This window comes from Coenobita brevimanus, chromosome 30, assembly GCF_032717465.1.
Source record: "Coenobita brevimanus isolate Jiangsu-jjx chromosome 30, ASM3271746v2, whole genome shotgun sequence".
Classification (NCBI taxonomy): Eukaryota; Metazoa; Arthropoda; class Malacostraca; order Decapoda; family Coenobitidae; genus Coenobita; species Coenobita brevimanus.
The window spans coordinates 15,920,689-15,948,598 of record NC_136983.1 but is presented as its reverse complement, the minus strand read 5'-3'; positions in this window follow the sequence as shown (position 1 = coordinate 15,948,598).

Genomic DNA, 27,910 nt, shown 5'->3' with positions numbered 1-27,910 from the left:
AATCTACCTCCCCACATCACAACACCATTACATTCCAGTCCCATCCTACTTCTTTTATCTTTATTCTTACATCAATGCAATGGATAAATATATTGCGGCAATGAAAAGGAGTGATTCATTAAGAAGAATTTTAAAACAAAATACAGAGAGTTTATTTTACTCTTCCGGAAACTCATTTAAACCTTGCTCAAAATTTATTGTTCACTTTGGGTGTTCGCATGCTTGTTAATTGACTATACAAATGATTTGGGGTGTTCTGGTATGTGAGGTGTTTACGTTTACTATTTCAACCATAGGGAGTCCTTTTTTTTTTTTTCATTATGCTATCTTCCAATGATTTTATGCATCATATGCATCGCTTCATACTGGCCGGACTAGACGCCATCATCATTATCATCATAGCAGCAGCAACCAGTATTCAAAGTCAGTCCTCGACATGTTTCTCCTCTCATCCACGTTTTCCACTCTGACCTCGTCCCCCGCCATTTCACTGCCCTGCTCCCAACTCACACCCCCCTCTTTCATATACCTCTCCACCCCATCCCTCCATCTCATCCTCGGCCTCCCCCTCCCTCTTCCCCCCTCCACCTCACTCACATACACTCTCTTCGTCAGTCTTTCACCCTCCATCCTCTCCACATGGCCAAACCACCTCAGTGTGTTCCTCATAACGTTTCCTATCACATCCACATCCACACCACAACGATCCTTTATATCCTCATTCGTCAGCCTGTCTCTCCTTGTGACTCCACAGGCTCTTCTTAGGTAACTCATTTCCACTGCTCTCACTCTTGACTTGTGTCCTCTTGACTTGTGTTCAGTATATGCCCCAGCACTCCACAATGAAGTGCGTAGAATATCGGTGAGGTGGTGATCAAATGGCTAAGGTTGTGATCAGCTGTCTGAAATAACCCGAGTTAGATCCCAGGCTGGGACACGGTACAGGGTGATGCTTTGAAATTTGTTCACAAAACCCACTGAGTGATGGAGCGTGGATTTCTCTGTGAGTTACACAGAAAATGTAAGCCTGGTATCATAATATTAGGTAATTTATTCTTAGTAATGCCAGATGACACTTTCCTCTCGGAGTAATCATATCATCTAGTGGGTTAATTTAGGCTATATGTTCAGCCTACCACAGCCCCTCACCAGAATCAGAGCGGTACGTTTGGAGGGTTGGAGTGTTGGACTTTGTCAGAGTTGCGGGGAAATCATGAGTTGGCGTCCTGACATGGCTTGGGTGTTTCATTCATTCTAAATTGGATTACTTTCTTCCAGTACAAGAAATCAGATGTTAAAATTCGGTGCACTCGTACTGGAGTCTCAAGGTGTGTAGGAGTTAGAAATAGGAGTTCGGATTTTGGCACTGAAGTATTGTAGTGAATATATGATGAAGTCAGATGATTTTATTGCAGTATAAAATAAAATCCATCAAACACAGGGTTATGTTCAGACACATGGTTCATCCAACCGAATCCTTCTGCCAAAATCAGAGCCGAATGTCGGAATGTATGGAATGTTGGGGTGCGGTATTGTGTGAGAAACTGGTTGATAAATGGCAGTTCAAGGTTTGGCTTTTGGATATTACGTTCATTCTAACACCAGGCGAGTTATTCAAGAGGGTGAAACTGTACAGCTACTGGTTTAATTTCTGAGGCTTGTTTAGACTCCTACCAAAATCAAAGTCGAAGTTTTGGAGCGTTGGAGTGCGGAAGTGCGTGAGAGTTAATTGGAAAATGGCGGTCTGAAAGTTCTACAGTATTTTGTTCCTACCTGGACCAGATATTTGTTCAGCCAAAAGACATCCGGCTAGAGTGGGGGGTTGAACCTGGAGGATTATTTATACTCCTGGTAAAATAGGTGACGAAATCGAATCACTCCTGACACTCCACTGTAAGTCTTGGGTATCTTAAGTACTTCATTCGTCATCACCACACGGTTTAATTAGGCTCAAGGAAACAGCAGCAACCAGTAAACTAATTTAAGCGCGGTCACGGTTCAGTCAACCGTAGCCCCAGCACAAATATCAGATTTTAAGAGCTGAAAGTTCGGAGTGCTGGAGTAGCAAACTGCGTGAGTGTTGGTCGGAAAACTGTGGTGTCGAAGCTCTGTGGTATTGTGTTCCTACTGATACCAGAAAATTTTGTTCGGCTCAGACAAATTCACGTACCAACCGGGCAATGTTGATACTCTGCCAAAGTTGGAGTGTAAAGTCTGCAATGTATGATTGTGTGGAGTTGGTTGGAAAATGGTAGTGCATGTTTTGGCATCAGGTACTCGTTTGGGGTGTCATTGCCAGATTAGCCTAATTGTGTATCCGTGGGAGGGGTGGAGTGGGGTGCGTAAGTCAAATGAATGTTTTTTTTTTTTATTGCTTCTAGTGACATGGTGTAATTGCAAGTGTTGTCATCATCATCATCATCAGTTTAGCAATTTTTCCCGCTAATTAGGGTGGTTACTGAGTGTTGTTCTCCTATGAATTAGTAATGGCGTATGTTTCACATAGTGGCAGTGATTAATAGTGCAGGTTAGACCATTACTTGATGTTACACCATATTATTCGCCTTTTAGTCATACACATACATAGCGGATAACCAGCAGGACCTGATATTTTATACTCCTTCGCTAAGATGACATTTTTTCATTCCGGCTAGCTTAAGATTATTACATTCAGCCTTGGAGAGACTTTTGAAGCAAGACGTCCAATATAACATTTATTAACCCCCCATCACTATGAGGATGCTTTTCCGGGCTGAAGGCAATACTTTGGCTGAAGCAACAGCTGATATCAGCTCCTTAATTTTGATGGCGCATTTTTCTCTTTAATTATCACTGGTCTGTAACGCTCCCCCTCAATTTAAAAAAAGGTCAAGATTTAGTGTTATTCCTTATCAGTGTCCATTCGCCGAATACAAACATTTTGATGAAGTTTTAGTTTGCTCACAAAAATAGGTTTTGCTATGATAGAACTCAGAAAAATTGAAGCTGGACAGTCTCACAATGAAGAATTTAGTTTCTCTCATTAAACTACAAATCTAAAAGTGAGAATAGAACTTTTATTTTGCCTTATAACATGACTGAACATGATTATCAATAGGTGGGAACGAGGTTTGGAAGGGAGAACAAAGAAATATGCCAGTTTACAACTTGCCCCAGTACTATTCAGACGTATTGTACATTAAGAGTGTGATTTGCCTTAGTATTGTCCTCAAGTGCATCGTATGAGTTGTACTTCTGTAGAAAAGTTCATTGTATTTTATTATTTATTTTAGAGTCAGCTGTAGTTTTTCTGGCAAAGGCTACACGAGATTGTGTTGGTTGTTCGGACACTTTCTGTTGCATCTATGATTGATTTGCTGCGAAAAAACAACAGAAAACTATTACAGTTTTTTTTTTTCTAAGCGTACTACGCATACTTTGGAGTGAAACTTGGAGACCAGGACAAATCATTGGTTTCCCACGAAGTGTACTGTATCTGTGTTGAAGAACTAAGGCAGAGAACAAAGGGAATAAGAAACTGTTTTCGGTTTGGTGTTCAAATACTCGAGAAGAAGTCGAAAAGAAGAAATTCTTTACACTGACTTCCCGTCTGCCCTAGCACCTATTACTCGTGGACCAGACATACCTGCCCCAGTACCACTTGAAAACCTTGAGAAAATGCATTATGGCTCTGACCAGGAAAGCAGTGGCAACGGTGATGATTGAGACTTCCATGAACTAGACCCAGGAACAAAATGATCTGGCAAGAGACCAATGGCATACATACGGGGTGCCCGGGTCCCCACTCCCCTAGTCAAATCTTTGGCTCCTCCGCAGCCCTCCCCCTCCCCTCCACTACCACCACCACTATCTTTACCACCACTACCATTATTTGAAAATTTCGATTACAGTTTCTGGCATTGGGCCCTCCAAAAATAGAGCTTTGCCCCTCCCCCCCCATTTGCCAAAACCTGTCAGTGCCACTGTGAAAGACTTACACCTTATTAAGGAGTGTGCCGAGATTAGGCAGCATTAAACCCAAAAAGTTGTTAGTGCGTGGCCCATCATTCTACTGGTTCCAGAACAGAGGACAAGATTTTCTCTCATAATTTAAACAAGTATATAGTTTGGTCGATTGCACAGACTCTGCTCAGTTATTAGAAAGTTTGGTGTTATTTGCAGGGTTGGTGAGTGGAGACTGTTCATAGATTCTTCGAAATGACGTCCTTAGATATTTCTTTTATATAATGCTAGGAAGTATGCTTCTGTTCCTGTAGCTCATCCGGTGCAACAGAAGAATATTTTTTTTAAATTACTGTTGGTTTTACATAAGATAGTGACAATGACCACAACTGGATGATTAGTGTAGACTTGTAGGTACTTTCGTTTGCTGCTTTAGAAACAGCCAGGCTGCTCAAAGCTTCGATGTTTCTTGTCAGAATGGCATAGCAGGGCCAGGAATCTCTATTGGTCTCAGAAACAATGGCCAAGTAGGAGACTTTCACCAGGGACAAAGAATGTTGTACGAAAGTGTTTGGTTGATTCCATGATATTTTTTCTCTCTCCAATCATATATATAAAACTTGAATTAACGAAGCAATATGTTAAAGCTTTGCCACGACAGGGAGAGGGTTTCATGTGTTTGTGCAAGAGGTTTCCAGGATTGTCCGATGCGAAGCTCAAGTGGTTTTATTAGTCGGACCTGATATACAGAAACTTGTCAAGGATGCAGACTTGGAAAACTCTTTTTGTTGTTGAGTAAGAAGCATGGATTGGCTTGAAAGATGTCATTAAGAACTTTTATATCTATATTATAATAACCCAATCCCTGTATGTTTGTTTGTTTGTTACAGTAACACAGCAAAAACAGCACAACGTAGTGTAATTTTTGTTGGAGCAAGGTAGTGTTATAATGCTAATAAAACTATTTCCAGTGCAATCAGGCCACTGGTTCTCAAGTTATGACTTATTTCTGGCCTTTTGCTTCAAATTTAGCAATTTCTTTTAGTGGGTGGGTGGGGGGGATGGATTCGTCCATGGTCCAGCACTGAAATTACCAGCATGACAGCAGGGAAGAACGACGTGTTTGCTGTATTATCACTCTCGCCTTTCCTCCCTCCCTCCTTATACTCCTAAAATTGTATATTATAATGCTATAGTATAATTTAGTACCGTATGACAGCAAACACTACTATTCTGCCTCTCTCTCTCTCTCTCTCTCTCTCTCTCTCTCTCTCTCTCTCTCTCTCTCTCTCTCTCTCTCTTTTCTCAATGGGTGCCCCAGCAGGATAAAAATAAGAGAACATTCCTCGCTCCGTCTCTCTCACGGCATGAGTAATTCTAATATCTGTTACTTTTCGACTGAAAATAGGAACTGACATAGAGAAGAGGCCGCCTTCTTTAAGAAAGTAATTATAAGGATCTATCTTACATAGACACTGAAAACAGGATGCTGGAAAAGTTCAAGGCCTAGAATGTAACATATGTCTCAATGTTTATTTCCTGAATACTCATCAGGACTGTTTTTTCAAAAATCTGGGAGATTTGAGTGAAGAATAAGGTGAAAGATTTGTCAGGATATAAGGAGATGAATAGAGGATACTAAGGAAATGAAACGTCAGCGTAATGGCTAACTACTGCTGGATGTGACACCGCAATAATCCACCAAAAGTCCACAAAGAGACAAGTTCCAGGTGCAGTTTCCAAATTAAAAACATTGGCTTTGAATGGAGTCGAAAAACTTCCGGTGATATACCTTTTGTTTCCTTTGCTGAATATATACAGCTGTATATAAATTTTCAGTTTTAATTATTCTTTGCCTACATGCCAGTTCATGCATGCTTTTGAGTAATATTCTTCATCTATTTCTGAGGAAACCTTACGTGATGCAGAATAACCGGTATGAAATTGGGATTAGCATCCCAAATACATACGGTACTAATTAAGGAAAATTAACTGAGACAAATTTTAACATGTTACATCTTGCATAAATGTGTAATTATCATTCCTCATCCACTACCACTGATCCATTATCACCCATCATTTGTCAGCCCTGAGTTTTCATCATCCATCAACCATTAACTCAAATCCATCATTAGCCATTAACCCTAGTCCATCGTCAGCCATAAAATATTTTCCATCATTATCCATCATCCACCAATTTTTATTCATCGTCATACATCAGCTCTTATCCACCTTTACAAACAATGTAAAAAATTTGCTAAGAAAATTATACAAGAGTGACAAGTATTATTTGTGAGATGGACAGTCTATTGTGATTTTCCAACACTGCTTTCCCTTAGTATGTTAATTGATATAAACCTTTTTCTTATCCTACTGTTCTGTGTGTGTATGTGTGGGTGTGGGTGTGGGTGTGGGTGTGTATTCTTTTATCAGTGCCAGTCTATCTTTTTTTCATTCCTTTTTCCATTGCTGTGTTTTATACGTCGGTTCACTACAGTGACGGTGGCGGCTGCTTGCTTGCCGCAGGTGGGTCTGCTCGATCAGACAGACTGGGATAGCACAATAACAACAATAACTCTTATGCCTTTTTTTTTTTTCTTTTCACCATTTAGACGTAGTTATTCACATTACGTGAGCTTTTGCAGCTTCGAAATAAGGTACACAGTACAGACTTCATTAACCTTTCCAGTACTAGAGAACTTTACCATGTTGAAAGTAAAATCGTCAACATATAGCAAGTTATAAAAAAAGTACGTTATCGGGCTGTAGGACTTGCAATCAATGAAGGTTACGAAAATATCCCCAGAATTTAGAGAGTAATGGCTTGATTGTCAATCGATAAGTGAAGGGAAGGAGCTGTGTGCATACTGGAAAGATATGTAGATGAATGAAGCAATGCTTATATTCTGCCCAAGCTTCTCTTTGCGCACACACACACACACACACACACACACACACACACACACACACACACACACACTGTGTGCGCACTCAACTTAGGAGCTTGTTATGTAAATTTTTCTCGTGATTAAGAAAGTTGAAATACTCAGAAAAAGTCGACAGATCCCAAGTGGAATCCAAACCTAACTTTCCTGATTATAGGAATTTGCTCTCATCGGTATAGGTCTCATCTCAGCCACTTCCCCCACCCCCACCGTCACTCCTCCGGGGCCCCAGTCCCCCTGCCCCGTCATAAGCATGCATGCATATACAGGCTGGTTCGTAAATGGCAATCTACTAGGAATTCACATGGCTTTATCCTATGCGTTAAGTGGACGGCTTAATCAGATGATGTGGATTTGGATGATACAAAAGGAGTCAGAAAAAAAAAATGGGACAAGGTAGACAATAATAATGCTGACTGAGACGTCCTCGCAACAAACGGGAACCCATGGGGCGAAATGAAAGAAGAACGTTATATATGGCCATCCTATACAGTCAAGGACAAAAGTAAGCCTGCCATATCTGCCACTCTCCTCCATGCCGTGGCTTATCACAGCGAATCGTCTACCGCAAGGAAACATAGGAAGCCTCTCTCAGCTTGGAAATAGTAGCCAGTAGAGGGTTTGAGAAGTATAGTCAGCCAAAAAAGTCGTGTCTTCTTTCCGAACCCTGCAAATATTCGAACACATAAGTCGAAGCAGAAGGGATAGCTTCACAAGTCTGGCAACTGTGTCAGACCAGACGGTGGTGTGGGTTCTTGGTTTGGGGGTGAAAGGGGGGTAATGGAGGAGGCGTATGCCGTAGTTGTTGTTGGCAGTGTAGTCTTGCATTACAACGCATAGTAAAGGTGCTAAATGTGATATTACACATGATTTAATACCTGTAAATAATGAAATGTATCGTCAACCAGAAATAATGCCTAGATCGTGTAGCCAATCAAACGTTAAATGAAACGACGGGGTGCAACCCCGCCCCCCACTTTCCTGCCACATCCCCTCCGGCGGGTATCAACAAGCCACATGTCATCGGAATAAAGGACAGAACTCTGTGGTTTTACAGTATGTTTACCTTCTGAACATGGCAGGATATATTGTATATACACCATATGTGATGTGACAGACGTATGCGGTGCCTTCACAGTAATAACAAGAAAAGCATTCCACAAGTGGTTAGTGTTTTGGTAAAGGGGTGAGGGAAACCCATAGATATAAATAAGTCTAGATGCCGCAGGACACTACTTGAGATGCGTCTGCCAGGCCGCCATCTTGGAACGGTCGAGGCAGAGATGTCGTGTTCCTAACAATGGGCAAAGTTGACCACCATTTATCTAGAAATCCTGCAGCACTGCTGCTTTTGGGTGTAGAAAGCGTCGGAAAATATCAAGAGTGACACCGATAGCATGAGCGGTTCAACTGTCTGGTTATGCAAACGTCCCTCAGTTGCTTCCCTATCCCCAGAAAGGAGGATGGTGGGTTGCAGAAGGGAAATTTAAGCCTGCAGTCCACCGAGTTCACATTTCAGATGAACCAGGAACCACAACCACAACAACAACCATCACCACCACAACAACCACCATCACCACCACAACAACAACAACCACCACCACAGCAACAACAACAACCACCACCACCATAACAACAACAACCACCACCACCACCATAACAACAACAACCACCACCACCAACACCATAACAACAGCCACCACCACCAACACCATAACAACAACCACCACCACCACCACCACCACAACAACCACCATCACCACCACCACCACCACAACAACAACCACCACCACCACCACCACCACAACAACAACAACCATCACCACCACCACCACCACCACAACAACAACAACAACAACAACAACAACAACAACCACAACAACAACAACAACAACAACAACAACAACAACCACCACCACCACAACAACAACAACAACAACAACCACCACCACAACAACAACAACAACAACAACAACAACCACAACAACAACAACAACCACAATACAACAACAACCACCACCACAACAACCACCACCACCACAACAACAACAACCACCACCACAACAACAACCACTACCACAACAACCACCACCACCACCACAACAACAACCACCACAACAACAACAACCACTACCAACACCACCACCACCACCACCACCACAACAACAACAACAACAACAACCACAACAACAACAACAACCACCACCACACCACCACCACCACCACAACAACCACCACCACCACAACAACCACCACCACCACAACAGCCACCACCACCACAACAGCCACCACCACCACAACAACAACAACCACCACAACAATAACCACCACAACAACAACCACCACCACATCAACAACCACAACAACCACCACCACCACAACAACAACAACAACCACCACAACAACAACAACCACCACCACCACAACAACAACAACCACAACAACCACCACCACCACCACAACAACAACAACAACAACAACAACAACAACAACAACAACCACAACAACCACCACAACAACAACAACAACCACCACCACCACCACCACAACAACAACAACCACCACAACAACAACAACAACAACAACAACAACAACAACAACCACCAACACAACAACAACAACCACAACAACAACCATCACCACAACAACAGCAACCACAACAACCACCACCACCACAACAACAACCACCACCACAACAACAACAACCACAACAACAACCACCACCACAACAACAACAACAACCACAATAACAACAACCACAACAACCACCACCACAACAACAACCACCACCACCACAACAACCACCACCACCACAACAACCACCACTACCACAACAACCACCACCACCACAACAACAACCACCAACACAACAACAACAACCACCACCACAACAACCACCACCACAACAACAACCACCACCACCACAACAACCACCACCAACACAACAACCACCACCACCACAACAACCACCACCACAACAACAACCACCAACACAACAACAACCACCAACACAACAACAACCACCAACACAACAACAACCACCAACACAACAACAACCACCACCACAACAACAACCACCAACACAACAACAACCACCACCACAACAACAACCACCACCACAACAACAACCACCAACACAACAACAACAACCACCACAACAACAACCACCACCACAACAACAACAACCAACACAACAACAACCACCACCACAACAACAACCACCACCACCTCAACAACCACCAACACAACAACAACCACCAACACAACAACAACCACCACCACAACAACAACCACCAACACAACAACCACCACCACCACAACAACAACCACCAACACAACAACAACCACCACCACAACAACAACCACCAACACAACAACAACCACCACCACAACAACAACCACCAACACAACAACAACCACCACCACAACAACAACCACCAACACAACAACCACCACCACCAACACAACAACCACCACCAACACAACAATCACCACCACCACAACAACCACCACCAACACAACAATCACCACCACCACAGCAACCACCACCAACACAACAACCACCACCAACACAACAATCACCACCACCACAACAACCACCACCAACACAACAACCACCACCACCACAACAACCACCACCACCACAACAACCACCACCACCACAACAACCACCACCACCACAACAACCACCACCAACACAACAATCACCACCACCACAACAACCACCACCAACACAACAATCACCACCAAAACAACAATCACCACCAAAACAACAATCACCACCAACACAACAACAACCACCACCACAACAACCAACACAACAATCACCACCATCACAACAATCACCACCATCACCACCTCCTCCACAACAACGTTCATTCTCAGTCTGAATTCACTCTAAAACAAGCCCCACTATTACATGCTTGACCGCTCCAAGATGGCGGCCGCACAGACGCACCGCTGCTGTACTGAAGAATGGGCGATGCGGCATCTAGTCTTATTTATATCTATGGGGAAACCCAGCCACAGGTGTTACGCAAGGTGATGAAACCAAGATATACACCCACCAGCATATAGTCATATCTTCACAGTCGTTCAGTTATCTATACTGGACGACGGGAAATAGAGGGGAGATTCTAGTTATCACTAATAAAAACTGTTTTACATCATAATCGTGACGTTTCATTAAATTCCAAACACATGTTGTGAAACATATTCCACCGTTATTCCGTCTTCTGAAGTATTCCAAATATCAAAGATGAATAGGACATGACAACCCATGTATATGAAACTGTAGTATATTTTGATTACATGTAAACACATGATGATGGATAAGTAGACATTTAGTGACATAATAGTGACAAAAGTTGACTATAACCCTATTACCCAGTATGTTATTCCCAACAATTTCCACCCGACAATAATACATGGCACCCCAAACCACTCACCCCCACCACCGTCTGGTCTGACACAGTTGCCAGACTTGTGAAACTATCCCTGCTGCTTCGACTTATCTGTTCGAATATTAACGGGGTTCGGATCGAAGACATGACTTTTTTGGCCGACAATACAAGAGGTGAACTATCAGACGAATTTTATCCATGACTGTACACACACTTTACGCACATAGCTGACTCACATAATCTTTTATTTATTTTTATTATTTTTTAAATAACAGAACAGAGGAAGGAAAAACAAATGAATAAAAAAAAAAATAATCCATACACCAGATTACTTGTGTCCTCTGTTAATAAAATATCTGTAACAGACTTGAACAGCTGTAGGTTGAAGTTTGGAGGGAAACAACTCTGGAGAAGCGAATTCCAAAGAGATGCAGTTCGGGGAATGAAAGAATTATGATAGGCAGAAGTTCTGCAATATGGCTGAGTGACATTCCAGTCAATAGCGCTACCAAATGCCCGTGTAGCACGAGGGAAGCATGGAGAGGTGGGACCATGGACACAACTTCGTGTGAGTATTTGCCATAAAAATATCTAAAATAATACAAGGGAGGCAACGTTCCTTCCCACTTGTAGGGGAGGTAGTTTATTTTTATTATTATTTTTTTTTTTATGTGTCCGACTCTGGGCCTAGGCTTCACAGTCTGCTCTCAAGGCTCAGTAGTCCTCCTACATACCATACACCTCTACATGTCACCACTTCGGCGCTAACACCCACCGTCCAAATTGAATACATGCTAGGGCTGTCTCATACAGGACTGGTGTACTGGTATTAGCGGGGGTATTTTTACGACATGTCGGCGGGTCCTCTGCTAGATCAGTAAAGTCTGATTTTTAATAAATTCAAATCCTTAAACTGTTCCCTGCCCCAGCCGGGATTTGGACCTGGGTCCTGTAGGACTGCAGGCCGCCTTTCTACCGATTGAGCCACCGCCTCCCCCCAGCAGGGGGTTGTTAATAATTCTAACAGCTTTGTTCTGAATTTTGTCTAGTTGTTTTAGTGCAACCTCTCCACATCCATTCCACAAGGGTGAGCAATATTCCAGCTGAGAGCGCACATGACTCTTATAAATTACAGCTAATTGCTCTTCAGCGAAGAAGTTACGGACTCTGTACATTAAACCAAGTTTCTTTGAGGCGGTACTAGCAAGTGATCTAACATGAGAGGTCCAGCTGAGGGCATTATTAAGTGAGATGCCGAGAACTTCAATACTTTAGGAGATGAGAATATTAGTAGTACTGAAGGTAATGTACGAATCTGACACTATCTGTCTATTAGTAAATTGTATATGTTTGGTTTTACTAGCATTAAATGAGACAAGGTTGTTTTGTCCCCATTCACTGATAGTAGATAGGTCTTGATTTATGGAGATGGCTGTACTGAATTGAGAGGTAGAGAAATTAGACTTTGTAAATGGGTGTCTAAGTGTGAATGAACTATGTAGTGTTGAGCCATCTGCGTATGAGTGGATGGGATTCTGGGTGACAGATAAGAGATCATTAATATGAACCAGGAACAGGGTTGGGGCCTGAACTGATTCCTGCTGCACACCGGCGTTAACTGAGTGGAAATTGGAATATACATCATCTACTTTTACTCTTACTTTCATGTCACTGAGAAATGAGGAAATCAAAGGAACAAAAGACTTTAGTCCATAGCAAGGGAGTTTGGACAGCGGGGAACGGTGCCATACTCTATCGAACGTTTTAGAAATATCCAGGGCTACTGCATGAGTTTCTCCATGTAGGTCAATTGATTGATGGACGGTGTGAGTTAGGAGACTGAGTATGTCAATGGTGGATCTTTCGTGGCGAAAACCATATTGTATATCACTAATTAAGTTGTTGGATTCAAGATGTTTAACAATGTGCTTATTAGTTTAAGTTTCAAATACCTTACCAAGAGAAGATGTGACAGCTATTGGTCTGTAATCAGAGGGGTCAGAGGACGTTCCTTTCTGTGGAACTGGGTGGATATTGGTTTCTTTCCAAGAGTTAGGGAATGAAGTACGTATGCATAGTCTGAATAATTTAGCTAGAACAGAGGCAAGTTCATGGGAACACTTTTTCAAAACAATTGGCGGAATTCCATCTGGACCTGGACCTTTGTTTGTGGGTAAATTGTCTAGGATCGATTTTACGTATCTTGTCTGTATTTTAAGTGGAACAATTTCGGGAGAGTCAAGTTCTAGTACTGGGACATTCTGGCTGGCATCGTCTATGGTAGAATTTCTGGCAAATGTACTGGCAAAAATATCTGCTTTCCCATGCGGGTCATTTGTAATGTTGCCATTTGAAGATTTTAGTGGGGGAATGGATGATGACTTGTTAAAGTTATTATTGAAAGAATTAAGAGTTGACCAAAATATTCTATTGTCATTAGGGTTGTTAAATAGTTTTGATGCTTGCTTTTGGAGAAAGTTTGATTTAGCTAGATTTATTACAGCTTTTGCATGATTTCTAGCAATTTTAAAATGAGAGAGTAATTCAGATGTTTTTTATTTTAAGTAAGAGTTATATGCTAATGACTTTTGGGCTGTTGCTCTTGCACAAATGCCATCAAACCATTTTGGAGAGTTAGATCTTTTAGTGAACTGTACGTATATACCCATACACAGTCTTTTAGGTAAACATATAATAACAAAAATATGCTCAGTCTCCTGCACATAAAACTCAATCACTTTCACCTATACAGTACAGTGTGCTCTCTCTCTCTCTCTCTCTCTCTCTCTCTCTCTCTCTCTCTCTCTTTACAGAAGGAGCAGATTTAAACGAAAGTATTTTCTCTCTCCTTACATATAGAAGGTGCAACTTTAAACAAAAGTGTATTATTACAGTACGGTATTTAACAATTCCATGTAAGTGAGTTAAAATTTTCCATTTCTTTACGTGATGCTTCTACTTATTCGGTCGTCTTCTAAGTGGGTTTGAATATTTTGATACATCTCTTTGCCAGCAAATTATTCTGCACAGTTGCAACTCAGCATCCTCTTGCATGTTTTTTATATAATCTATTTTTGCATGTAGCTGATATCAGTAACATAAAAAGAAAGGCGAAATATCAAAATAAATAGCTTAGTAAGTCGCATCAAGGAGCCTCCAGCATTATTTAGGGTACGGGTCATATGCTCACAAAACCTGCCACCCACATCAGATGCCCCTCAGCCAGCAAGAGTCTATGATTTTGGCTTTGTCTTCCACCGTGAGAGTGATGTGGAAGTGGTGTCATTCAGTCATATATCTGTCTGGATCATTCTTAACACACAGAAAGCTTCCTCTTCCTCTTACTTTTCTTTTTCTTCCCCCCCCCCGCCTCTTTTTCTTCTTCCTTTTCGTCTTCGTTCCTTCTCACATTTGTCACGACTTTCTTTCGCTGTAAACTCAGTGAGGTGAAGTGGTTCCATTCTCTCATATCTCTAACTGGATCATTCTTGGCAGCCAGAAACCCTTTCCCTCCTCCCACTACTATTCTTTTTCTACTTCTGCTGCTTCTGCTTCTACTTCTTCATCTACTTCTCCTCCTCCTCCTCCTCCTCCTCCTCCTCCTCCCTTCTGGTACTTCTTTTTCCTCGTCCTCCTCTTGTGTTCTGTTCTCATTTCTTTGCTCTCTCTATTTTTTTATCTCTGTTCTCATCTTTGTCCTCCTTTATCTGTTGTCTGTTCTCCGTTCTCTATCTTCAGTTCACTGTTTTCTGACCTCCATTTTCCTTTTTCATTTCCCTGTTCTCTCTTCTGCGTTCATTGCTCTCCGTTTCTCGTTCTCCGTTGTTCATTCTGTGTTCCCTATTCCCTATATTATGTGTCCCCTTTTCCATTCTCTGTTGCCCTTTCTCCATTCCATACTTCCATTTCTCCATTTTCCCTTCCTCTTTCTCCATTTCCTATTCCTCTTTCTCCATTCCCGTTCCCCGTTCTTCGTTTTCCGCTATTGTTCTCTCTCTCTATCATTTTATTTGTTTCGCTGTCTCCTCCACTTTGCATCTATCCTTCTCTAACTCCCATCTCTGTACCTCATTCTTTAGTTCCTTATCTCTGGCTCATTCTCTGAATATTTCGAAACTCTCTCTCTCTCTGGAATAGTACTACGACCGTCTCTCCTGTAACATGGTAAAGAGCAGCACCCCAGGGGGTGCTGAAGTCAATTTTAGGGGGTGATGGAAAATGCAACATATATTGGTTTTGCTTAGTATTGACATAGTTGATATTTTATTTTGGGAGAATGTATAAAATGAATTGTCAAGAAGTACGTCGCTTTACTTTATCCTTGTAGTAGTGTAGTAACTGTAGCAGTGTAGCAACTATAGTCCCATTAACCAGATGTAAGGGGGTGCTGGACTGTGTGGCCTTACTGCGGGGGGTGCTGAGGTCGGAAAAGGTTAAGAAACGCTGGTTCTAGAGGTTCTAATCGCAAATCATGCCTTGCGGAATGAAACGCCCAGAATTCGGATCCCGAGCTGTCAACGCAAAGCGTCGCTCGGTATGCTTCCACCAAGCCTTGCGTTTGGACCCACCATACAACCTCCATGACAGGGTTCATTGTGGGTTTTAATGAAGCTACAGATACACTAAATCAACCCCATATGACCTCAACCTTTGACCCCTTGATCTTGCTGACCAAATCAGTATATCGCCCCTTCGTACTGTATCACTGACAAAATATTGGTCGAAATACGTCGAGGGGTAAGGTAGTCACTGATGCTGTGGTAAGGTAGTCACTGTTGCTGTGGTAAGATAGTCACTGTTGCCCTGGTAAGGTAATCGCTGTTTCTCTGTTAAGGTAGTCACTGTTGCCCCGGTAAGGTAGTCACTGTTTCCCTGTTAAGGTAGACACTGTTGCTATGGTAAGGTAGTCACTGTTGATATGGTTAGGTGGTCACTGTTGCTGTGGTAAGGTAGTCACTGTTGCTCTGGTATGGTTGTCATTATTGCTCTGTCAGGTAACCACCGTTCCTCTTGTAAGGTAGCCACTGTTGGTCTGGTAAGATATATCTCCTGATGTGGTAGTTAACTGATGACAGGCGACACAACCTTTCATGCCGTATGCCGATCGTCATGAATCCTACCATGTACAGTACAGTACCTGCATTGATATAGTCACTTTAGACTTGTTGTAGGCACTGGTCCTGGCGTCTGGGTTATGAATCGCATCACTCAGGCTTCCAGTACTGACAGGATCTGTGACTTTCACTGCTGTGGCTTTATCAGGTGTCAGCAGGTGCAGGATTCGTCACACTCAACCCACTTACCCGAAGCTCTTTTGCCAGTTCTTGAAGTGATTCATTTCTTGCAATGTACTGTCTTTCATCTGAGGGATTTTATTTTCCTCACTTTATTTTTATTTTGTTTTTGCATATAATAAGTAAAAGCTTTATCTGCAGTAAATAAATTTCAATTATAATTTTTAGTCTTCATACTGTGGGTACAGGACTGATAGTCAGTTCTCTAAGGCACATCAGTCCTCCTATGTGTCAGACATCATCATATGTCACCATTCTGGGCTTAATACAGTATTCACCGTCTCCATTGAATGCATGCTAAAACTATCTTGTTCAGGATTACAGCAATGATTTTGGCAAGGGTGTTTTTATAACATGTTGATGGGCCTTGTGGAATATTAGTAAACTCTGTATTTTTAATAAATTAAATCATTCTCTCCTCTCTTTTCGCTTTCCTATCCTTCATTCTCCTTCCTTTTCTTCCTCCCTTTCACTTCTACTGCCTCCTTCTTCCTTACTCCTCTTTGTTCCTATTCGTCGTCTTCCTTCTTCTCCTAAACACCATCCTTCCTTCCTTCTATTCCCTCGATCGGACAAAATGATTTCCGCTTAAAGATTTATCGACCATAACTCATCTTCCTTGTCAGAACATTTTCTTCTGTGCTATTCTTGCGATATAAGGGATCCTTTTTTTCTCTCATGATATATATTTTAGCCTATTTCCATTCTCTCCAGGAAGTTATAAACAACTTTCGATTTTCTGATTTTAGTTTTGTTTTCACGTTTTCAGCAAACGATTATATTCGAATCAACACGGAGCTCTAGGAGAGAAGGGTTTATTAATGCTATATCTAACCTCTCCAGCTTGAACAACCTGTGGAACTGAGTAAAGTCTTCTGGTGGCAGGAATCCAAGAGAAGCGATTACTCAGTCATTCCTATGGTATATTTCCTTGCTTATGGAATAGCATCTATTAGAATGATGATGATGATGATGATGATGACGATGATGATTAAGGATATACTGTACGAAGATGATGATGGCAATGGTGATGATGATATCAATGGTGAAGACGATGACGTTGAGAGTGGTAACTACAGCCATGTCGATATGTTAACAATGATTATATTAAAGACTTTATTGCAAACTGATGATGACGGTGGAGATCACAATGAAGGCGACGACGCTGATTCTGTGGACGATGACGACGATCATGAAGGATTTGTTATACACTGATGGTGATCATGATGACGAAGACGACGAATATGAACCATTTGCTCTTCGATGATGATAATAATAACAAAAGATATACAGGATGGTCCATATATAACGTTACACTCCCACTCAGCTGGCCGATTTCTTGCGTGTTGCGGGAACTGCTACTGTCTACCCTACAATATTAATTTATTTCATACTTCCACTGCCACACCAGTACCCACACCGGCAGATTGAGGTGCGCCTGCAATACATGATACCGCCAAGTAAGTTTTTAGTGGAGTGCTACTCAGGGACCACATTGCAATGTAACAGGACAGCTGTTCCCTCTTGGACGCGTGTAATGCGTTGATTCTGAAAAAAAAAAAAAGTTTTGCTTATGGTTGGTTGGCAGTGAATACAAGTGGATTTCCCAGAACCTCTCTTACCTGTGTTCACTAAAGTACAATATAAAAGATTGTCCATATCCTACCTGGAATAATTTAATGAGAGAGAAAAAAAAAGAGAAGAGCTTTAGTCTCTGCCTAAATGTTGTGTCATTTGTTTGGTACAGTTACGTAATGATTTGCCTACACATTATGGTTGCTAATTAATAAACAGACCGTATAACACACTCAATTCCCTTACCACGAGGATCTATTTTTTCTTATTTTAAACAGCACTAAACGATTTTACTTAGATGAGGACACACCTGATGAAGGTATTAATACAATAGCCAATAACGCTTTCACCACGAGAATATTTTTAGCAGTTTATGCTGGCTAACGACAAACCCCTTTATTCCGATTAATGGAAAACATTCGTATTTTTGGTAACAGGATATATAACTCAGGGGAGGAGTGACTCATCAGGGTGAAGAAAACATTAATGATCAGCTTAGCACTATGTCTTTAGGTTTTATTGCTTGTTTCGACAATTTTTATAGACACTATTGACCAAAACTGTATTTTCATTCAAGTTTCTCCTTACTCATCCCCAGCCACAAACACAGGACTTCGAATCAAGGCCCATATCCTCAGTGGCTTTGGATATTTCTGACCACGTTTACTCCAGCAATTTGTCATGCACGGTACACCACATAATATTCTAGTATGTTAATAATGCAAGCTGTGTCGATATTAAAATGTTATAAATGACATGGCATACTATATCAAAAAGTAGTGATGAGGAAAATCGCTAACCAAGAGGTGCCACGACGTCATTTTTGCCAACGGGAATCACCATCTTCATCATCATGACATTTTCATGATTGTGTGTTAGGGTCCAGAAATATGAAAGGAGACGGTGCGAAAGTGGGAACCTTAACAGCATGGCCAGTGAAATGGACAACATAATACTGTACATTCCGGGGAATCATGGCTGCGGTTCATAGGTTTTACCTTAAGCATGTATTATCCTTAGATTTTTTCTTTATAAATACACCTTCCACATAGTCCGTCTGTCGACTGTCAAAAAAGGGTGTCAAACCTTTCTCATGTATACCACACATAATTCAACCACCAAGTTAGATCCCTTGTTTCCCCCATAGCATACAGAGAAGGAAAAGAATTGTCTGATGTCTCTATGGAACTGGAGAAAACCTACAAATGTCACCGATGAAGAATGTTGAATACTATAAATGTGGAATAGTTAAATGCTCTTAACTCCTTTTCTACGATGACGTCATTCTTCTTCTAACAAACTTTTTATCAGATGAAGCTATTGAACTTTAGAAGAACCTTTACCAGCATGTCTCCCTAAAATATAACATTGTCCAATGGTACTAAGAATAAAATTAAAAAGTCACCACAGTGGAGGGGCTAAAAGTGCTGGTGTATCGAAGGGTTAAGTAGCAGTAGTGTGTCATGAAGATATACTGTGCTAGTGCTTTGGTTTGAATGCTGAACTGGAACAAGGCTGGGTCATGTCTTCAACGTTGCTCATTTTGGATGGTGTTATAAAAGAAATACAACTGAAGGTAGAAGAGCGTGGTTAGAGTGTCCCCGATGAGAAAAAGTAGTGTGTGAAAACTGCCTTTACTGTTGTTTTATGATTATACTTTTCTCTGAAGACAAATGGGAGCTGTAAGGATTGATGAATGAGACAGTATGTGTGTATTTAAGAAAAAGCCTGGAATGAATGCGGCAAAAAGTTATTTATTTATTTATTTTTTTAAGTTATGATATTACAGAATAAGTACTGAGGTTGAATGGTCAGGAAAAGAAGAACGTGAACACCTTCATAGTTCTTGGTAGTGCAATGAGCAAAAATAGGAGTGTAGAGGACTAAGTTGGAAAAAAAAAAAAACAGCACGGGAGGAAGACAAGGGGTACACTGACAACAATGATGAGGAATGGAGTGGTGAGTATAAAATCACTGAGTCGTTGCGTAACAGTATGGTGAAGCCTACTTTAACGTATGTAAATGAAGCTTTGACCGTGGTGGAAGAACACTTGTCAAGAGTTAGAAAATTAGAAATAAGTTGTCTGAAAGGAGCGTGTGGATTTGCGTATTGAAACAGACGGACAAACGATGTTCAGGAAAGGTGTGATGTTGATGTGTATGTGCTTAAACCTGTTAGGGTAGGCTATGTCATGATGGTTTGGACATGCGTAGCGAATAGAGAGTGAGATAATTATTGAGCATTAGACAGTAGGGAAGTGAAGAGGAGGGAGAGAGAGGAAGGAAAAAGACCAACTGAAGGATGAGGTGGGGGAGCGAGGTCCGGAGGTGTATGGTTGAGAGTGGTATAGGGTGGATGAAAGACTGCCTGTTGGCTGAGGATAGAGCATTGTGGTTGTGGCTTATTAGTGACCACCCCCTGTGGGATTGATATCTGATGATAAACAGACAGATAGGTTGGATATCTTCATATGAATGAGCATGAGAGCTATAATTATAGCAGATTCAGTTACACAAGACTGTAGATTTCCACGTATTCTCAGACTTTATGAGGCTGTGTGTACTATCCATCTTCTATTAGGGAGTTAGATCGTTAGAAAAAGCGTCAGGACACGTCCTGTATTATTTTCTTATCAGCCGCGATAGCGAAGTTAGCATTGTTTTCAGTCTGTTTTTCTGTCTGTGTGTTTGTGTGTCTGTTAGCACGATAACTTCGCAACCGCTCACGATATCATCACATAATTTTTCATGTGTGTAGTAGAGGAAAAAATCGATCACTAGCTTGAAATTGGTGAAAGTAGGTCAAGGTCTGTGTGTCTGTTATCACGATAACTTCGCAACCGCTCAAGATATCATCAAAAAATTTTACAGGTGTGTAGTAAGGAAAAAAAACTCCTACGAGTTCGAAATTGGTGAAAGTAAGTGAAGGTCAAGATTATATTCCGACCCGCGCTAGATATGTATCGGCTCGTGGCTGGAGTGATTTCCCCCTTGGGGAGGCCTTTAATTTCTTTTCCAGTCTATCGGGTATGACTTTCCTGAGAATTTTATCCTCTTCCTCTCTCCCACACCAACATTTCCTGGCACAGGTGAATCATCATCATCATCATCCGGACCTCCTTTCCCACCTTGGGGCAGGGTGAGGAGTAGCAATGTCCAGACAGCCCAAATTTGCCCAGTCCAATGGGCCACGCTTCCAGTCACTCATCGTTCAAGCCCCCGCAGTCCTGGCTCTATTAGATACGCCAAAAACATTCACCACGTTTTGTAGCCTTACATAAACGTATCCGATGGAGTCAGTTCGGATGCTGCCATGCTCACAAGGGGTGCCAAATCCCTGATCATGCACTTCGCACAACATTCATCCAGCCAGCTCGATCTCTTGTCACTTCCCTAGCCTCATCGACCTCCAAACCTCTCTTCCTCACACATTCATCCACCACATCTCTCCACCTTCTCCTTGGCCTACCTCGCCTCCTCCCTCCTTCAAGTTCACTCAGATATACCTCTTTCACCACTCCATTGTTATCCATTCTCTTCACACGACCATACCATCTCAATACACTCTCTTCGAATCTGGTGTCCACCGACTTCCTCACTCCACATCTTTCACGAATCACATTATTTCGTATCTTATCCACCCTCTGTACTCCACATACATTCCTCAGCAGTCCCATCTCCACTGCTGTTACTCTCGACTTTTCATTTTCATGCCACACCATAGTCTGACATCCATATGTTAAAGTTGGCACTAACACTCCTTCACGCAATCCTCGTGCAGCTGCAACACTCAAGCTTTTGTTTCTTATCAAGGCCTTCATTGCACCAGCTACTTTTCTTCCTTGTGTCACTCTGCTTTCAACTTTTGCACATTTTCCTCTCTTTTCTATCACTGTACCCAGATATTTGAACCATCTCACCAATTCCAGTCTCTCTCCATTCACTGTAACATCACACTGGGAGTCACCTTCTCTCTCAGTGACAATCATTTTACTCGTTTCTACATTTACTCTCAAGGCACGACGCTCACAGACATCACCAAAACTCTGCACTAGCCTACCAAGTTCTTGTCCGGTATTTGCAAGCAGTATTGCATCATCAGCATACAACAAGTTTGAGATATTTCATCCTTCACCATTCATTCCCAACGCCATCCCTCTGTCCATTACTCGTGTTTTTACTTGTCATCACCCCGTCCATATATTGTATATATTGAACAACCATGGAGACATCACACAACCTTGTCGCACGCCCACACCGATCGTGAACCATTCACTTAGATGCTCCTTAACCCGTACACATGTTTCACTACCAACATAAAAACTCTTGACGGCACCTAGCAGCTTACCATCTACACCGTACATACGCAAAACTTTCCACAATCCTTCTCTGTCCACTTTGTCATATACGTTTTTCAGATCCATGAATGCCATAAACACCTTATGGTCCTTCTCACAAGCCTTCTCTGCTATCTGTTTCACTGCAAATATTTGATCCACACATCCTCTGCCACTCCTAAAGCGACCCTGTTCATCACCCACTAGGACTTCTGATATCTCTCTTACTTTATAATAATTCTTCCATATATCTTCCCTACCACACTCAATAAACTTATGCCACGATAATTCTTGCACAGGTGAAATACATGTAAACTACATTCAGCCTCACTATCTTCCTATTCAGTCCGTCCTCCTCGTCTCCTTTTCCTTGCTATGGTCATAATTATTCCTTCCTCTCTTCCTTCCTTTCCTTCTGTATATTTATCCTTTCTTTTTAAATTCATTCTTTCACTCTTTTCATTCTTTACCATCTTTCTCCGTCCCCTCCTCTTAATTTTCTTCTTCTACTCCTTCCTCTTCTTTACATCCTTCTACTTCCTAATTCCTTTCGTCTTCTTTCTGTTCACTTTGCATTCCTTCTCTTGCCTCTTTCTCTTATTGCAACGCCGTCATCTCCTTCCTGTCTATAGCTATCCCCTCTCCCTCCTTCCTGTCATCTGTTTTACTTTCTTCCTCTTTTGCCCAACTTTCTTTTCTCCTGTCCTACTTCTTGCTCTCTTCCTATTTCCTTCGTCCTCCTCTCATCCATCCCTCTCTTCTACCATATTTCTTTCCATCTTCTGTGTTCCCTAACTCCCTTCCTACCTCTTGTTTTCCTTCAACTTCTATTATCCTCCTTCTTCCCTCTGTCTTTCTCCACTCCTCTCTCCTCCTAACTCCACTTTTTCATTTTTTATTCCTTCCTTCACTTTCAGTTTATGCATCCTCCCTTCTTCTCGCCTTCCTTCTCACCGCCTCTCTCTCTCTCTCTCTCTCTCTCTCTCTCTCTCTCTCTCTCTGACCTACTCAGGTAAAGACGTGCTCCAGGAGATATCCCCAAGCCCTCGTTAAAGAAGGCGCCTGACCAAAGATTCTCCTGCTGTGTGTGTGTTCAAGGAGTTTGTAAAGGACTTTATGGTGAAAGAGGAAGTGAGTATACATGTTTATTTTGTGAGTTACTTGGTAGACTTAATTTAGAAATAAGGAAGAACACTGAGGCAATTAATGTGTTAAGTGATAAGTTGTAAAGTTGGGAGAATGAGGCTGTAATGGTAAGTGCTAAGGCTGTGCATGTAAAGGAAGCGGAAGCAGAAGTGTTATGCAAAGTACACAAAATGGAAATTGGACTAGTTAAGTTTGAGACACGGTTAGATGATAGTCTTGACTTCCAGCCAGTCGAGGAAGAGCTCAAGGCAAAGGTAAGTAACACTGATAGGAGTGTACAGTATCTGTTAGGAATAAGTTTCACGTTTTAGATGATGAAGTGCAGAAGGAACCTAGCCTCATACTTACCGGAGATCAGTTGAGCAGGCATCAGGAGAAGGAGTTTTAAGCTAAGGAATGTAGGAGGAAGCGTTTTTCCTTTTCTGTGCGTGCGATACAGGATGTGACTGTAAGAGCTGATGACTTAGCAACAACTCAGAGAACTCGATCTTTGTTACGGTGGTAGAATCTAAAAATGTAGCTTCAGGCAGGTCAGAGGAGATACCTAGGAAGCATAGGGTTCTTACTAGGAGTTCAAGGAACATCGTAGGAAGTTAGTTGACTGTGATTTGTTACCAAGTTTTGCTCCTGATACTGTGATTCTCAGCAGAATGATAGGAGTTAATAGCAGGCTAGAAGATCCGCGTAGAAATGGAGCCTTGATGTTTACTGATGTTTGGGATAATTTTAGTCATGACCGGAGTCTGCATGGTACATATGGTACAGGTTGTGTTTACCTCAATAGGGTTGGAAAAGCTAGGTTAGGTAGGGGTTTAGATGACAGTGTTAAGCATGCTTTAGGTAGTAACAAAGATGTGGAAACGGGACAGTTAATGTCGTAGCTGTTAATAATTAAACCCCTAAGGCCAATGGTTGCAGAGTAAGTGAGGTAACACCAGACCGCTAGGCGAGTCAGTTAGATCTGACCTCACCTCAGGTGGAGGCACTCAGGGATTTGTGGAGAGGATGGGAGTCACATCAGTGGTTCGGAGTGTCGCCAAATCGACTGAGGATTTAAACAATTAAACATGGAAAATATTAGTGTATCTCACAACCCTATTAGATCCAGACATACTGTGATTATTATGTATATGAATGAGAGAAGTATTATTTCAAATGGAGACGATTTAATTAAATATGCGTGTACTGAAAATCCCAACATAATAATGATTACAGAATCATGGTGAGACCCTAAGTGGCAAGAATCTTATTGGAGATATATCGCCACAAATCTGTAAAACATATGAAAAATCACAACAGCACAAAACCGGCAGGGGACTTCTGATATATATTAAAAAGCACGTAAATGCAATACAGATAAGTATATTGGACGTTTAAACCTACGATTCTTTGTATGTCAATGTATTCACAGTGTAATAAATCCATTGTTTTCGGTGTAATGCGAGGTTTGATCGAAGAGTATCCGACCTTTAGCTGGTAAAAACAAGTAGTTCTATACTGAGCTTAGACTTTAATTCTCTTCAAAGTATGTCACTTGGGACACAACATTTTGTAGTCAGTTACTGGTAATGCCAACAAGGTAAGATATTTGTCGCATTTGTCTTAATCTCGTGTGTGTCCTTCGATCTTGAACCCTTCAGTGATATCTTCAGTTTTGGAAAAAGCTAAATGTTGCAGGGACCATTGTCAGGGGAGTAGGGAGTCTGCTGGATCTGTGTGATCCCGTGTTTGGCCCAAAAATCCTGGATGAAGTGGGGTGAGTGGGCTGGAGCATTGTCGTGGGGGAGCTGCCATTCCTCTACCTCAAACAACTCTCGTCTCTTCCGACTCTCTGCATTTCGTAGGCTATGGAAAACTCCCAGGTAGTACCCTTTATTCTTGACTGGCCTTCTGGAATGTACTCTTAATGAACAACACCTTGGTAGTGGGAAAAAAAAAACTTTCACCATGAGTTTCACCTTACTTCAAAGCTGCCGTGCCTTCATTGTTCTTGGTGATTCTGGTGACTTCCATTGTGACGGCTGAGCTTTCGTTCCTAGGTCAAATCCATACATGCAAGGTTCATTGCCAGTTATTACCTCTCTCAGGGTCCAGCTTCTGATTAGCAAATTTCAACTTATCCTTGGAGTAACAAAATGCAAGGAGCAGGAACAACACGTCCTTAAATACATGCCGCTGGGTGGCGACTGGGCTAGATATCTGAGCATGCGCACAACGATTCAAGGTCATGCAACACTGAGTCACATCCCCTTGCTGCTACCAGTTTACGAGTTATCAAAGAAGTGACAAGACACGAAATGTTGAATTATCGTCAGAAAATCGATCCAAATATATTTACTGGCCCAGACCAGATATCTTCTCGCATATTTCGTGGATGCTGCAGACAGTCTTTCTTGAAATCAAAATATTCAATAAGTCATTAACTGAATGTAGAGTTCGTAATCAGTAGATGCAAGCTAATATATCACGTATTTTTAAAAGGTTGATAAAAATGCACCACAAATTGCCGCCCCGTAAGCCTAAGTCCGTACAATGCAAAATTTTAGATAAACTGTTAGAGATAAAATTACTGTGTTCCTCTATGAGCAGTGTGTTGTAACAGGTAATCAGAACTGATTTCTTAATAACAGATCATGTCTTACAAATCTGCTTGAATTTTTAATAACCATATACAATAAGTGGGATGCAAACATGTGGTATCTTGACCATAATCTGTAATATGTAAATAGTTAGAGCAGTAGTTACACGTGGGTAGGTTTGTAAGTAGATAATCTTAGTTCCTTTTGTCATGCAATGACAGAAGTTAAAGATGGATGCTGGGTCTTGATTTGTGGTTTATTATCTTAAAAGGTAACACTCAAGTTGAAAAAACAGTGTGTAACATAAGAGCTAACTAACTTCTCACTGAACCCCTCTTCTCTTTCCCTCTCCCTACAACCTCTCACTCCTGTAGCTAGCTTCATTCTGACCTCTAATTCCTCCTTCTTGTCTAGGAGGGCGAGTGTCACGTGTAATAACCGTGTGTGAAGTTTCTAGAAGACTGTATGTCTGTGTGTATGTAGCGTTTCCTATCAGGCATCACGAGGTGCAGACTGCACAGTCTTTGGAGGGAATGTGATGACGATGTTTCCTGTTCCCACACCTAGATTTATTGGTGTTCCTATCTATTATGCTATCTATTATGAGTTGTATTACGATAATGTAGCTTCCTACATCTATCTATCATGCTATCTATTATGATTTGTATTATTATAATATGGAGTCCTGACAAACATGCCATTGGATATCATCCATCTAGACTTCCAGAAAGCATTTGTTAAAGTTTCACATCTAATGCTACTGGAAAAACTAACGCCTGTAGTCTTGAAACTGAGGGCAGGGCTTACCCTTCCTGTACTCCACTCGAAGTGGAAGCTCACACCTTCAACGTTAAGTGGTAATCTTGAAAGCATCAGAGTGCACCCCTTCGTGCAGGTAGGCGCGGCAAACGGTTGGTAGCCCTGATTGATTTTAAAATCTATAATCCTAAAATGAAAAAAAATAAAAGTGACCGTTTCTAAGATTCACATACAACATAATCTCTTAATGTTGGCAATTCTTACCTCTTTTATGAAAAACAAGACTGGCTTTTGTTCTTGTAATCTCTGTATAAGAGTATGCATACAGCTTTGGAGATCCTTTACCATAGGGAGAAATTCTGTGTCAGACATAGCTCCAAAGGAGTTCATGCGGATAGTACTAACCCTATGAATACGCCTTGGCTGGTCATACCGATTTTGACAATACTTCTGCCCCAATTGCTTGTTTTTGCCATTTTTCCCAACCAGAACCCCGAAATCCCACCAGTCCCCCAGGACACATGAGGAGGGGGGTGAATTTGAAGCCAATCATGAACACCGAAAATAATGACCAAATTAGTTCAAATCACATCAAAATACACCATAAAAAATATAATGCCAAGCCCAAACAAAATAATGGTGACCTGTAAAAGTTTACCAAATGCAAACATGAGACTTCGAAATTCATACTTTGGCTGTGCACGATTCGTCTGCTTAGGTAATACTAGGCCGTTCTTTATTGTAGGAATCATTAAAATAATTATAAAAGTATCATGCACCATGTGTGATAAACAGCTTGGTAGAAATATTGAAAAATAAAATGGAAATGGATACAGTATCTCATCTTTGTTTTCGTCTCGTCATAAATTGACCATCTCCTAAGAAGCAGTGAAGTCTTTTAAAGCGTTGAAAACATTAAACGCTTATTTT